The following is a 15,294-nucleotide window of genomic DNA, read 5'->3' as shown; positions in this document are numbered from 1 at the left end:
AAGCTGATTTTCTAGATCACCTGTATCCACAAGAAATTCTCTTCTTGGATCATTCTATTTGTTTGACTCCCTTTGAATATAATCAGTGGACTGACTTATGACTGTTGTGACAAATGGAAGGCTTGAATATAGACTCTGTTAATGGCTTCTGCACATAGAAAGTTGCCATGTGGTACTCTGTTTTCCTTTAGACCTGTCCTTGACTGGCTGTGGTTAATGGTGAGCTGCAGAAATAGGTTATTTGAAGAATCTGGTTTATATCATTTCTGGTTGCAAATTGCCGTTCTCTCTCCATCATTACTTTTTGGAATGAGAATTCAAGCTGACATTCCAAATAGCCTTGACTTTTCCCTCAGTGTATCCTTGACCTCTTTTTTTGTTAACATCCTGAAAAATCTCCACATATTTCCCCAAGTATTTCATCCTGCCACCCCATGTTTTTTCCCCTTTGGCCCATGTACACATCTGTCATAAGGCAGTTACAAGCAGGGCATGAAAAGGGGAAGCCTTCAACCAGACAGGCTCTTAATGCTTAGAAGAAATCTTTGGCTGATGCCTCTGAAATTCTGAATATTCATTATATGAATGCAGAACTCCATTGCTACCTGAATCTAATCTATTCCTGAAAACATATTGGATAGCAAATGTGCAGATAAAGGAAACTCATCTAAAAGCCACAACCAGTTTTTTCAAACACTACTAAAATACTATCAAAGCCCTCTATAACCATCTAGCAAGGATCTATATATAATATAAAAACATTTAAAACCTCAACTACCTAATTTTCAAATAATAGCTATGGACCAATGGAAGAGTTGTCTGAGCAGTCTAGTGGCCAAAAGGGAGAGATAGAAGCTTCAGTCATGGTTGGGGTTTGGGGGTGCATGGAAGATTGAGTGGAAAGGTAGGTGCCTCACAATCTACAAATCCAAATACAAGGAACTGGGGGACAGCTTTCTGTGATTGGCATGAGTGACCCCAAAAGTGGGTGTGGCTCTGAACTGTCATCTGAAGCTGTGGATAAAACAATGTGAAGGGTAGAAAAACTCTCAAAGTGAGCATCTGTTCATATTCTCTTTGCTTAAGGTTATACGGCTCCAGTAGCATAAGATAGGGCTTGTCATTGTGTTTCTGGAGCACCATGCTTCCTTCAATCTCATGATCACACTCACTGCAGCAGCGTTTTTGAGGGTTATTGAGGGTCTACAATTTCTTTTGAGGAATCAGTGCACGGATCCTCTTCTTCATGTTCATGTTCAAATGATGATGACCATGAAGCTCAGTGAGTACCACTTTCCAAGAAGATGACATTTTCACTTAATGTCTGGGAACACTGATTCTGCCTGTTGATGGCAGACATTTAAACAGCATGTATCTTTGGCAGGAAGCAGCTGAGATAGAACTGTAATACAGTACACATCCTCTTACCTGGACTCACAACTTAAACAGGCTTTCTGGTGTTTGCTTGCTCATTTGCAATAGCAGGTTTTTGATTCAGACAATCTGGAATAAACATTTCTGCAAGTCATTTTAGTGAGTAGTTGGACAAAAAAGAATTCAGATAATGAGGGATACCTGGTTCAATTAAACCTTTATTTTGTATCAGGCATAGGCCTGGGGTCTGGGTATATATAGTCATCAACACAATAAATATGGCAATGCACTCATGAACTTATAGCTAGCTAGAGAAACAATAAACCAGCAAACAAATAAAATATATAACCACTGTAAAGTGTGATAAAGATGAAGAGAGGAAAATAACAGATGCTATTATAGAGACTAATGTAGGGAGGGAGAGCCGTTCTGAGAAGGTAACATTTTGTTTTTGTTTTTATGGAACATTTTGTTTTAAGTTTTCTATGGAAATGTTTAAAGTGCAAAAAAGTGCCAAGAAGAAAATACCAGCCACCCACATTTCCACCATCCAGAAATAACCTCTTTGCATTGTGGCATTGCTACTTCCAATTAAAACTTGTAAAAGATCTATTTCACTATAGCAAGGAGCAGTGCATTTAACGAAGGACTCAGGGTGGCCTGGTTCAGTCTAGTTACTGTGGCTATGCAGTGAAGGGAAAGTGAAAAAGGATTTGGGATACAACAGGGCTTGGAGATGATTAAGTGGATGAGGGAGAAGGAACCAAATAAGATGAATCCCAAGTGTTGGGCGTAATCAAACAAGCAATGATGCTATCATTGGGGAGAGGGGAAGAGGAGTTTGAAATGTGTTGGTAGTGGGGAAAGGAAACCAAGAGTTCAATAATTGTGAAGATGCATATGAAACACCTAAGCCACTGGACAAAAGATTCTAAGGCACAGAAGAGAGGATGTTAATTTGAGATGCTACATACAGACACTATTTAAGGCCTGGAGAATGGAAGACGTCACCTGGGAACAAAGTTTAGGGAGGAGGAATGGGGGTGGGACTGAGCTCCAAGAAAAGACAACATGGTATTGGATTAGATGAAGAGCAGCTGGGCTAAAAGAATGAAAATGACTAATCACAGAAGTAGGAGGGAAACCTGCTAAGTTCCGTGGTAGGCAGAACAGTGACCTGAAAATATTCATGTCTTAGTCCCTGCAATCTGTGAAAGTATGATGTTAAATGACAAAAGGAACTTCGCTGATGGAATTAAGGTTATTGACCTTAATAACCTTAATTAAGGGAGAGCATGCTGGATTCCCAAATGGGCCCAATGTAATCACCTGGTTCCTTAAATTGAAAGAGAATGTAGAAGAGGTGGTCACAGAGACGTGATGATGGAAGAAGAAGCAGGAAAGACTCAAAGTGTTGAGGGACTTGATTTGCCATTGCTGGCTTTGTTGACAGAGAAAGGGGGTTTTGAACCAAGGAGTGCAGAAGGCCCTTAAGGCTTTGAACTGCCTCAGCTGACAGTCATTGAGGAAATAGGCCACCAGCCCTACAACCACTGGGAACTGAATTCTGCCTCCAACCTTGATAAGCTCCAAGCAGGCTCCTCCCCAGAGCTTCTGGAAAGGAACCCAGCACTGCCAACACTTTCATTTTAGCCTGATGGGAGCTGTGCCAAAAAACTGTAAGATAATACATTTTGTTATCTCAGGCCTGTAAGTTTGTAGTAAATTGTTATGGCAGTTAATTCTCAAAAATATATATTAGCTATTACTATTATCATTTTTGAGATGGTCTTCCTAATTCTCTTTCAATAAGTTTGGTAACAAGAGAATTGCTTCTCTCATTTGTGGCCTGGGTGAGTCCTTATAAGGTTAACTAAACTACTTTATACCAGACTTCAGAGGCAATGGTTGATGAGTTTTCCATTATGTCAGCCTGCCTTAATCAATGCCCAGTTCCCAGCTGATGGCACAGGGGTGCCCTCTGCATACCGAACAAGGTGTTCCGCTGTCTCCTTACCTCAGTTATGTTCAGGCCATTCTCAGTCCATCATCAGAGTTCTTATCCCAGGTAACGCCTCCTCTTAAGAGAAGCAGAGTTGCATACAAAATAACAGAAGTGTTAAGATATTTTGTGCTCACTGCCTAAATGTCAGGTTTTGACAATTATTCCTTCCCTCTTGTTCTTTCAACATGGATAATGTCATAGTTCCTGGCAGCTTGAATTTAGTCATCTATTAAACAGAGCCAACCAAGGACAATCTGCAGCTCTTTGTCTTAAAGCAGTGCTTCTCTCAACACTGGATGCACATTAAAAGCAGCTAGAAAGTTTGTGTGCATGTGTGTGTTTTTAAATATAGATACTGGGGCCCCACTCTAGATCTGGGTGTAGGGGTGTGGGTATTGGCAAAGTGATGTTGGAGAAGCACTGCCTTAGGGCATTTTCCCTTTCACTGCTGTGAGCAGGGGAGGCACCCATTGTGCCCAGATGCCTATCAAAGTTTGAACCCTGCAGAGCTAATGGACAGAGGGATTCACAGTGCAAAGTGTTTCCACAGAGACTGTGGGAAGAGACATCTGGAGTCAGAGGTCTCCAAGTAGGGATGAAGGTCTCAGCTGCAGCGGCCTTCACTGGTGATACTGTGCTCTGGGTCATCAGGGAAATAGGAATGAGCTAAGGCTTGGAAGGCAAAGACATTTCACTCTTTTATAAGCTTAATTCAGGATATTCATCTTTTTTTTAGCTAAACAAGAAAAGTTCATTGATTCTGCTTTCACAATGTGGCAGACAAAATGCTATCCATCTTAGTCAGTTTGGGCTGCTGTAACAAAATACCATAGATTAGGTGGCTTGAACAACAGATTTCTTGCTTGCAGTTCTGAAGATAAGGATTCCAATATCAACATGCTGGCTGATTCTGTTCCTGGTCAGAACTCTTCTTCCTGGCATAGAGATGGACACCTTCTTGCTGTGTCTTCACAGAGCTAAGAGAAGCAGCCCCGGGGTGTCATCTTCTTATATGGGCACTAGTCCCATCAGAGGACTCCATCCTCATGACCTCATCTAATCCTAATTACCTCCTAAAGGCCTCACCTCCTAATACCCTCACATTGGAGATTTAGAGGCTTCAACTTTGGGGGAACGCAAACATTCAGTCCATACCACAATACAATTTCCTGAGAATCTGTCAATTAAAATGATCATTGTCTTTTAGGTACCCCTGGAAACCCACATAGCTAGAGCTTAATAAAAGTGGTAAGAAATCTGGTCTTTAGAGTCCTTGGCTAAGACTGACAGGACTGCTGTGGTAGGCAGAATGTCCACCCAAAGATGTCTATGCCCTAATCCCTAGAAACTGTTAATCTGTTACATGGCAAAACAGGCTTTGCTGATATAATTAATGCTATAGGTTTTATAGGCAGATTATGCTAGACTTTCTGGGTGGTTCCATCTTAACATATGAGTCCTTAAAAGCACAGAACCTTTCCTGGCTGGAGGCAGAAAAGATGCTGCAGAGGGAAAGTCAGACTCAAAGCAGGAGAAGTACTCTGCACACTAGCATGGGAATGAAGAGAGGAGGCAGCACAATGAGTGACGCCTACAGCCAGCAAGGGCCTGGGACCCTATTAACTACAAGTAACTGGATTCTACCAACAACCTGAATAAGCTCAAAAACGGATTCTTCTCCAGAAACCCTGAAAAAAAGAGCTCAGGCTAGCCAACACCTTAATTTCAGCCTTGTGAGACCTGGAAGAGAAAAACAAGGGAGCTTACCCAGATTTCTAAAATACAGAACTATGAAATGATAAATTTGTATTGTTTTAAACTGCTAAATTTGTAGTAATTTTTAAAGGTAGCCATATAAAACTAATATATCTACCAAGGCATGTTTTGAGCTATTATCCCATTGACAAACAGTTTTAGTGACATTAACTTTGATTGTTGAACACAAACCACAATTTGAGAGATGAAAAATCTGTCGAGTTTTGGTCGTCAATTTAGTCCTGGAACATTTAACCTAACTGTTGACTTTCTAAAGATGAGTTGTGATGGTGACAATTTGGATTATATTCCTTTCTACAAAGTCCTCAAAGACAATAAATGGAAATGCTGGTGGGTATTAGAAATTATGATTCCTGAACAGGCTTGTTGTAAAAATATGATACAGAACTATGACTATTACAAAAAAGTCAAATGAAAGGCATGGTTTGGAACAAAGGCTTAACTATCATCAAGATAATTTTCTCCTGTAATAGGCCTATGAGAACAGTAGGGACTTTTGAGCAGTTTATCTTAGTTTTTTCCCCATGGATGTTATCCTAAGCAGCTGGCGCATCCGCAGCCTTTATGGTCTTCTCAATTTCCCAGGAACAGATTTTTAGCTCCTAACCAGGGATCGCATTAGGAAATGCCTGAGTTCTAGAATCACAGCATAATCCTTTAAAAGGCTTCCTTCTGGGCATGTTTTATTAACTCCAACAACAGAAAGCAACTCTACTTACCTTAAGCAGAAAATGAATTTATTGCAATAATTTATAAAACAGCTCAAAGAATTAACAGGAAGGTTGGAGAATTGGCTCTGAAAATGAGCAGAAAACAAAAGAAGCCAGGTAGTTCAATTCACTGCTAAAATTACATCATAGGAAGACTTCATTAAAGAAGCAACCTCTGAACCGCATATGCCGCCCACAACTCTTGTCACCTCTGGAGGCTGGCTACTGTGGCTGCAAAGAATTCTAAACTGTTTCATATTTCTGTCTCCAAATCCAGAATCCCAAGTGGAAGGATTTAATTTTTCTCAGCTTAGATAATATGCAAAAAATTTCAGTCACCAAGGGTTGGGAAAAGCACTTAGTTTCCTTGGTAGGAGGCAGGACTGTTCTTCCCTCTAAGACTTACACTGTGGGCCGTTCTCCAGACATAGGAAAGGGTGCAAGGTGGAGCTCTCCAACCCTTTGGCTGTCAGACATCCCTGAAAACCCATCTTCTCATATGTCTAAAAATATGTATTTTTAAAATATATACATGTATAATGCCCCCACTTCAAATACTGAAATCTACCCTATTCCCAAAGAAAACAACCCCCATATTTCATCAGTCACTTCTTCTAGCTGAGGGAGATCTATTACTGTCATCATCACTTGTTAAAGTCCAACACAATCTATATATACTAGTGAGGTAAACGAAGAGGAAAGAAAGGGCAATAACTTAAAATGTGCAAATATATACATGATACGGTGCGAAAAAGAATATGAGTACAGGCTATGGTCCTTGTTTGTGCAACTGATGATGAGGTATTTACAACATCCCTCCTGGTCACTCATTCCATGTTCCCATTGTCTTCAGCCCCACCTTGGCTGGCGGCAGAGGTATGCTGGTAAATGTTTACCAACCAGCTCTCCAAAAAAAAAGTATTTATTGAAAATTGTACTGGCATAAAGGATGTTTAGCACACAATTTACAATGAATAATAAAGTATACAATGTCCTTTACTGTAAATGTCATATAGCCAATAAATTCTCAAAGGTTGGTGCTTTATTTAATTTTTTTTGACCAACCTATAGTTGTAGTTCAAATACCAGAGTACAAATAAAGGCTTGATTACTTTTCAGTTCAACCAGGAAGTTGTGTGAGCCATTAACTAATGCATGTAGTTCAGATATGGATATCAGATGATAATTTTGTTTGCATTAACAAGTAAAATAAATGAAGATATATGATGTAACTTCATTTATTCATCAATGACATGAGCAACTGCTTTACTATATCAGATAAGTTTTCTAATATTAGAAAGATATTAACTCAAAGTTTTGTTCTATTAACAATTTAATAGCTACAGATACAAGCCACTTTTAAGTTTAATCTGTATTATTATCATTTTCTCCATCACTTTCTTAAGTCTAGACAATCAAAAAAATACTGTATCATGACTTGATACATTTAAATACATTTTATGTATTAATAATTAAAGAATATATAAACAGGCTCCTACTTAACATTAATAAACTTTATATCTTTTCTTTTTTCTGACTGAACTTTAACTTCCATATAGGATTTTGGACTAGTAAATATGTAATTTTTACAAGTTTATTTTATATTCTATCATTCCTCTCAGTAAATATATATATGTATATATATACACACACATATATATGCATACACAGATATACACACTAGGATTTTAAATTTCATCTCCAACTGTTAAATATATTGTATGGATTTAATTATTATAGTTATTATTTCTACACAATCAACAAACAACATTAAAATATAAATATTGATAAATAATCATGAAACAAAAAACAAATTTGAGTTGAAATTTCTTAGTAATTTCACTCTGTCTTTCTCCATGTAGCATCTCATACTGGCATGGGCTTCTCACAGCATTTCTTAGTAATATGAATGGAGTTGATTTTTAAAAATTAATTCATGTATCCATGCATACATATGACTTATTGCTAAAATGAGGCAAATTTCAGCAACCATTCAACAATTTATTCCTATTTTTTGTTGTTATAAATTGAGTACTGAGAAACCTTACTCATATACAGTATATAGGAATGAAGGAGTGTTGCTATATATACACTGTGTCACTCAATTTGTTGAAATCTTTACAAGTATGTACTAAATGTTAGTGATCTATTGACAAGTTGTTTTTAATGATATTTCAGCACCCAACTAATAGGTGTTTCAATTTTGTTGAAAACCAAGATTTAGATTTAGAACTATGTGATTTGAGACATCAGTTGCCATCTACTCTTTGTATCATTTACTTTCTCCATTTTTTAAAGAATACTGTGAAGACATTGCTATGACTTACAACACAACTATTAATTTCACTTGTTCTTTCTTTAACAGGTATCTCATTTAGCTTTATACTTAGAAAAGTTTAGCAAATACTTTTAGGTACTTGTCACTGATATTATTTATAAAGCACTACTTTTATATCACCACATGCTTTAACTATATTTTCATCAAAAGCTTGGAACTTCAGCTGCAGCTTTATCTCATCCAGGTTATGGAAAATGTACCAGCTATATGGGGAAGCCAATCCTCATTGTCAAACCAATTGGTCGAATCAGCTTGCCTCTGTCTTTCTCTATGTAGCATCTCATATTGGCATGGGCTTCTCACAGTGTGGTGGTCTCAAGGTAGTTGCTCTTCTTATTAAACAGCTGCCTTCCAAGAGGCAGGAAGTATCCAGCTAGTTAAGGGTTACACTAAAAATTGGCACAGTATCCCTTTGCCATATTCTGTTGATCAAAGCAGTTACAGAGCCCTCCAGATTCAAGGGGTGAAGAATCACTCTACCTCTCACTGGGAGAGTCGCAAGGTTGCATTTTAGAACACCATTGGGATCATGACATCATTGCAGCCATCTTTGGAAAATACAATCCGCCATAGCAAGTTTCTGAGAACATAATTTCATCAATACTGAGGAACTGAGGAAATAACCTGGGGATGGGCTCATTTTCCACAGGCCTTACCATGAAGTGAACTCCTGTCTAATCTCCATTAATCATCTGACCAATCTGACTAATGGGCCACAGTAATTTTCAGGGTCCTCAGAACTAGTGTTATTAAAGAGCCAGTATCCAACAACCCCCCAGAGATGTGCATATTTCCCTTTTTCCAGTGCACTTTACTGTGGTAAATAATGGAGTCTCTGATGAGAGCTAGAAGGAAGATCCAAGATGTATTTGGGGGAAGTCTTTACAGGGTCCTTTCTTGGATCACACAGCCTCCCCTTCATTCAAGGAGCTTTCATCTGATGTGGGACAAACTCCGTCTTACAGAATTCCTCCTGTCCGCCTCAGATGAGAGATTAGTCGTCCCAGACACAATCTCGCTGTTCCAGCAAGAAAGGGGTTGGTGATTCACTCTAGTGGGGAATGTCCCAAGCCCTTCTCCCAATTGACTTTTATTGGGAATGGTATGTGTAAGTATATACATGCCCACATGCATAGCTCATCAATCAGTGTCAAAAGGCTGTAGTCATACAAAAACAGGTATTATCTATAGATAACAATTGAAGGAACACAGAGATTTGTCATAGATCAAGGTCTGTTAGTCATGCTGATGCTGGAGGGTCTTTAAGATGTGTTTCATGAGATAAGGAGTTTACTCCGTATGCCTTCAACTTAAACATCCAGTTTATATCAACAGAGCCATACAAAGCAAAGCAGAGCAAGCTTCAAAGGATACAATGTATTTATCAGGCCTGATTCTTATGGGAACCCTTGGTGTTAGAGTCAGGTCATGTCTGCCACCTGCATTACCTGGTTTTCCAGGGAGACTTACTAGCCCCTTTCAGAGCCTGATCCTCTCATAGGGCTGCAATCTCTGAAACCACACAGAGCAGTCCCTAACAGCCTGGGAGTAGGGTAACTCAGGTTTTAAAAGTGGGTGAGAAGCCTGAACTCATTTTTTTTTCCTTTGGGCACATGTCAAACCTCTGTTAACAAGATAGGGAGTTTGTTGTTGTTGTTGTTGTTGTTGTTGTTGTTGTTGTTGTTGCTGTTGTTGTAAAAGTCAAATATAGCCTTAGTAGACTTCCTAGGATCTTCAGACTTGGCAATCCCATGATCAGTCCATTACAGCTAAAGATCCCTGTGGCTCAGAATCTTCTGATTCCCACTCTGGTAAGCATGAACATCTTGCTTTCTGGTGGTGAAGGAGTGATCCCTGGCCTCTTTCACTCTTAGATATTCCTAATATATTGATATTAGGGAGCCCATTACCAACTAGGGGTGCAGAAAGCACTTCAAAGGAGTTAGGGAGAACTGGGAAGTAGGAACTGAATAAGGCCTATGCAGAGCCATGTGGAATTGAAGCACAGATGAGTATGACATGGTGGGCTATGCTTCTTGTGATGAATGAAGGGAGTTTAAGACACATGACATTAGTCCTAGTGGCCTTAAGGCAGATAATGGTGGTGGCATGTGTGTTCAGGAAAAGTGAAGGAAGTGACTGCTTGCCATTTCTTTCCCACCAGGAGACAAATGATCCCACCTCATGAGTGAGAGTTTCACCCTTGACCCTGCCAAGGGAAATGTAGTAGTCTAAGGAGGAATGAGTCTTCCAAGAGTGTATTATTCTGGGTGATTATAGATGATTATTTTATTTAATTTTTCTGGTTTACCAGTGGCTGTCAGAATGCTCCCCTTAACACTGCCTTCAGCCCCAACTAGGACAAATAACTCATTCCAGATAGCTCCTATTTTCCTACGGCTATTTGTTGTAACTCATGCCCAGATAGCATTCCTATATGAGTCAAGGTTTATGACTGCAAGCAGTAGATTTTGAATAGTTCACATATTCAGTGGGAGTGCTGGAGAAACAGGCTTGAAAAGAAGCTTGGAGAGAAAAGAGTGAATATGACAGAATTATCAACAAATCATGCCATAGAAAAGTTTGCCAAGGACACCAGTATACCGCTGCTCAGTAGTGACTGAGTCTTGCCTCAGGCACTGCTTCTATTTAAGTGAGAAGGCCACTACTGTCAATCTGGAATCAATTCTAAGTAAATTTTAACTGTCCACTGCTTCTCTTCCCATACTCAAATGGCCTGCTTTAATTCCTGTGCCCAAGCTCTATCTCTGCATGGAGGTAAGTATCTGTCCTTTCTGTGAGGGAAAGCCAGAAGATGCAGAGTGACTGAACCTTTAAATAGAAGTGAGTACAGTTGTTGGTCAGAAATGAAAATCTATTCCAACAAATAACTCACATGATCCCATATTTATTTCTGTGCAAGAATAGCCTTTATATTAGTCAATGTAAGGTTCAGCTGTGAGTAACAAAAACCCCAAAGTACAGAAAAGCAGCTTTGTTTTCCTCCCTCAGAAATGTAGGCAGTCCAAGTCTAGTGTGGTGGCTCTATGAACATAGGCTCTTAGCAACACACAGCTTTCACCTCGTGTTCCAAGATAGTATTTCCTGCTGCAACCATTACATCTGCATTGCAGCTAGAAGGAAAGAGGAAAAAGGGAAGGAAGAAGTAGCTGACCTCTGTCTTCAGGGATACTTAGCAGGAATTATAAACATTACTTTTTCTTAATGAACTTTAGCTAGTTTCATTAGCTAGAATTTACCTACTAGGCCACCATTAGCAGCAAAAGGAGTGGATGTAAAGCTGGTTAAAATTTAGAAGTTTTATTACTCAGGAAAGGGGGGAAGAATTGAATATTGGGGGACACCTAGTACTCTCTGTCACTTTCAAGCCACTTTTACATTTTACAGTGGAGAAACTGCCTTCTACCTTTTCTGTGTTCTCATCACCCCCAAGTCATCATGGTGCGGAAGCCCATCAAAGGAAAAGACTTGCTTGCCACCCTTCAGTCTCAGGGCTTCTCAGGAGAGCATATCTACTTAACCACATTTCCATTGCTGATGCTTCCATTTGCTATTCTTTCTTGATGTAATTACCTCATTTTCCATTTTCACTGCAGAGCCTACCTAGCAATCTACCAAATCATTGATATTGATTACACATTATCTTTAAGTCCTCTTTCTCTTTCATTCTTTTTATTGATTTTTTTCAAGGATGCTTTCTTATTGAACTGATACCTAAGCCCCAAGTCATGTACAGTTTTGCAATGACTTATAAAAAACAACAGTGACAGAAAGTCTAAAGTGACTTTGGGCCATAGGGTTTAATCATGAAGAAGTTTCATTGCAGCTTTTAAAAAATCCTAATAGATGAAAACATGCTGCTTTTAAGAAAAGAGATAGCTGGATCTGATTAACTGGTTTTCTAGGGACACACCTATTTTAAAATTAAAACAAGCCTTCATAGTGATAATAATCTTGTACACTAATTATATATGGAGTGCAAGTAATATTAATCATGTAGTATTATCTATATTTATGTAGATATATTTACACATTTATTTATATATATTTATTTATATATTTATTTTATTTATTTATATATATATTTATAAATATATATATTTATATATATATTTATATTTACTATAGATAGATATATGCCTCCCTGGCTTTATCTCTATGTCACTATGATGAAAATGTAATTTGGAAAATGTGCAGGAGGGGGAAATATTTGTGAAATTAATTGACATAGGACATCCTATGAATTTCTGTTTTTTAAATTATTTTCATTACCAACCCTGTTTCAAAATGGGTACTCTTGTAGAGGAAAAAAAAGGATATCACTTCCAAATCCAAATGTTTTGCCCCTCACTTATTTTTAGTGGGAAAATAGTAAGGATGATTCACTTCCTCAATTAAAGTAAAGATGCATATTTAGCCAGTCACATCTTCAGGAGAAAACTTGTCTGTGATCTACTACAATAAGAACTTTATTTATTTATTTGTTTTTCTAGCCATTTGTGCACAGAAGTTGTGAGGGCTCTGTGCCTCATCCATATTCTCTTGGCTCCTATATTTCAGCACACATGAGTCAGCCAGCTTCCAATCTACCAATCCCTGCATTCCTTTGTTGGGGTTGGGGGGTGCTTTGCCTGCTGGTACAGCAGGCAACCCTCAATCAACAATGGAGGGGAGTTGGCACATAAATACCCCAGCTTCCTTGATGGAGTACTTGATGATCACTCTGGGGCATGTATTCTTTTTAGACTCCCAGAGCTTCCTCTGTGGAATTGAACTCCAGTTACTCATAGTGGTCACTACTTTACAATCTCTGCCATCCTGTCTTTATCTCTCCTCCCCAGTCCTATGCTGGTGTTTCCTTCTCTGCCCAATCAAGTTATCTTTATTTGAATCCTTGTCTCAGAGTCTGCTGCTGGGAAAAAAAAAAGGACAACAGAAACAAACAAACAAAAAAAACCTTATTAATGTGCTTACTATCTGGACATTTGCCTAAATCATTACTTCTGATTTAGATAGAGAAATCTGGATTGTGTGAGATTTAAATAAAGTCAAAATTATGGTTTAAATCACTAGATATATAGATTTATTTAAAATCATTGTTGGTAATTTTTGCCTAGCTCTCCATATACTTGTCAAATAGAACCCTCAAACATACTCATCAAAACTCAGCTTTGAAAGTGTCTGGGTGAAGAGATTCCACAATGCAGTATTCTCTCCTCCAATAACGTCAGGCCCTATGCTGGATCAAGGCTCATTGCCTACTGATTTGGCTGTAGGTTTAGTTTTAAAAGCATATACAGCATTTTAAGTGATTGTTCATCTTTCTAATAGAGCACCCAGGATTTAGATGCAGCTCAGTCTGAATTCAGAAACCAAGCTCTCAACTGCATGCAGAACCATGGTGCTGCGGGGAGGGCTGCTGAGCTGTTCTGTGGGCTGTGGCTAAGTTAATCTCACTGGAGTAAGAAGAGCAAATAAGGGATTAAGAAAAGGCTGGTGCCTGAGTCACCCAAGGCAGTTCCAGGTCACATGTGCATCAAGACTATGTGACATTTAGATGACTCAGGCCACCCCAAGCCAGATTATCTTTTCATCCTTGTGTGGCCAGGCCACATGCACTTGAAAGCCCTCATGCATCCTCCTTATCCTTCAGGAGAAAATAGATGATGAGTGTTTGATTATGCATGAAACAGATAGGCTTACCCTGCTCAGCCAGAACACAGAGAAGCCACAGAATCTTCTTCAGTGACTCCACAGGCTCTAGGAGCAAATGTACTTTCTCTCTTCCTCTCCCTTCCCTTCTCTCTCCCTCATTTTCTCTTTGTCATTCTGTCTCTCTCTCCTTCCCTCCTTCCTTCCCTCCTACACACCTTTCTGTTTACCAACTTTTATGCAGCAACAAAGCTCTGAATTTTAAAAACAGACATTCTTTGACATGTCTCTGTTTGGGCAAAGTCATGTGATCCAGAGTTGCCCCTCAGATATTTTTTGCAGCTCCTACCTCTCATGGACCCACCCACCTTGTGTCTGGGTCTCTGTAGAGCTCCCAGCACATCAATAATTAGGTCAAATGCATCAAGCCTCCCAAGGAAGAATCACTTGTCCTAAAAATCTAATTCCCAGAAGCACAGCAAGTGATTTCAGCTTAAATATTTACTGGGATCAAAAGTTGGCAAATAACCATGATGTTTGAGGCCAAGAGATTGTTACATAACCATCCTTCTGCAGAGACAATGAGGTCACATGTTTGCCTGTCTAATCACTGATCAGGGACATGTTTGATTGCAGATAATGTGCTCACTGGCCCACGACTTAATTACTGAGTGTCTGAATCAACAAAGCTTTCAGATGTAGGTCTTGCCTAATGGTGCATCTGCTAGAGATCATTGCTTCTATTTGGCCTTTAAACGAAAGTTCTGGGGGATACAATGGGCCATTGCCAGTGCTGTTCTCTATGACCTCTCATTGAAAAACATGCCAATTCCCACGGTTTATTTTCCAGCCAGCAATAGGCATTATCCTTTATAACCAGGACCAAATGGAACGAATGACTCCAGGGTAGCAGATATTGGTAAAGCCTCTGGTGGAAACATGGTCTCCAAGGAAATTAACACACAGTCAATTTGGCATATCTACAACCAGAGTCCCGTTATCCCGACAGAAAGGTTCCAGAGCAACGTGGGGAGGGGGATTCCTTTCCCAAGCTGGTAAATAAAACATGCTGAGAAAAGTCTAGGGAAATAAGCAAGCAATAAGCAAGATAGGGCCAAAATATTGAGTCTATGGGTTGGGGGTCCCAGCAGTTGACTAGGATCTAACTACAGAGTTTGGAGCCCTGTGGGTCTCTCATTAGGGACATCTCTCCTGGTTATTTCCTCTTTCCAAATACCCCATGCTATGTGTGTATGATTTGCCTGGGCTCCAGATGGAGTTTCACCCTCTCCTTCTCAGCCATCATTGTCTAGATTTTGAAAAAAAATAAGTTTGGGTTGGGGTATTCTTGGTGTTTTTGTTTGTTTTTTAAGGTTTAAGGCATCTTGGTCTATGCACAGGTAATATTTAAGCACTAG

Source organism: Phyllostomus hastatus, unplaced genomic scaffold, assembly GCF_019186645.2.
Source record: "Phyllostomus hastatus isolate PE091 unplaced genomic scaffold, TTU_PhHast_1.1 phas_scaffold_12, whole genome shotgun sequence".
In the NCBI taxonomy this organism is placed as follows: domain Eukaryota; kingdom Metazoa; phylum Chordata; class Mammalia; order Chiroptera; family Phyllostomidae; genus Phyllostomus; species Phyllostomus hastatus.
This window is presented reverse-complemented; position numbering follows the sequence as displayed.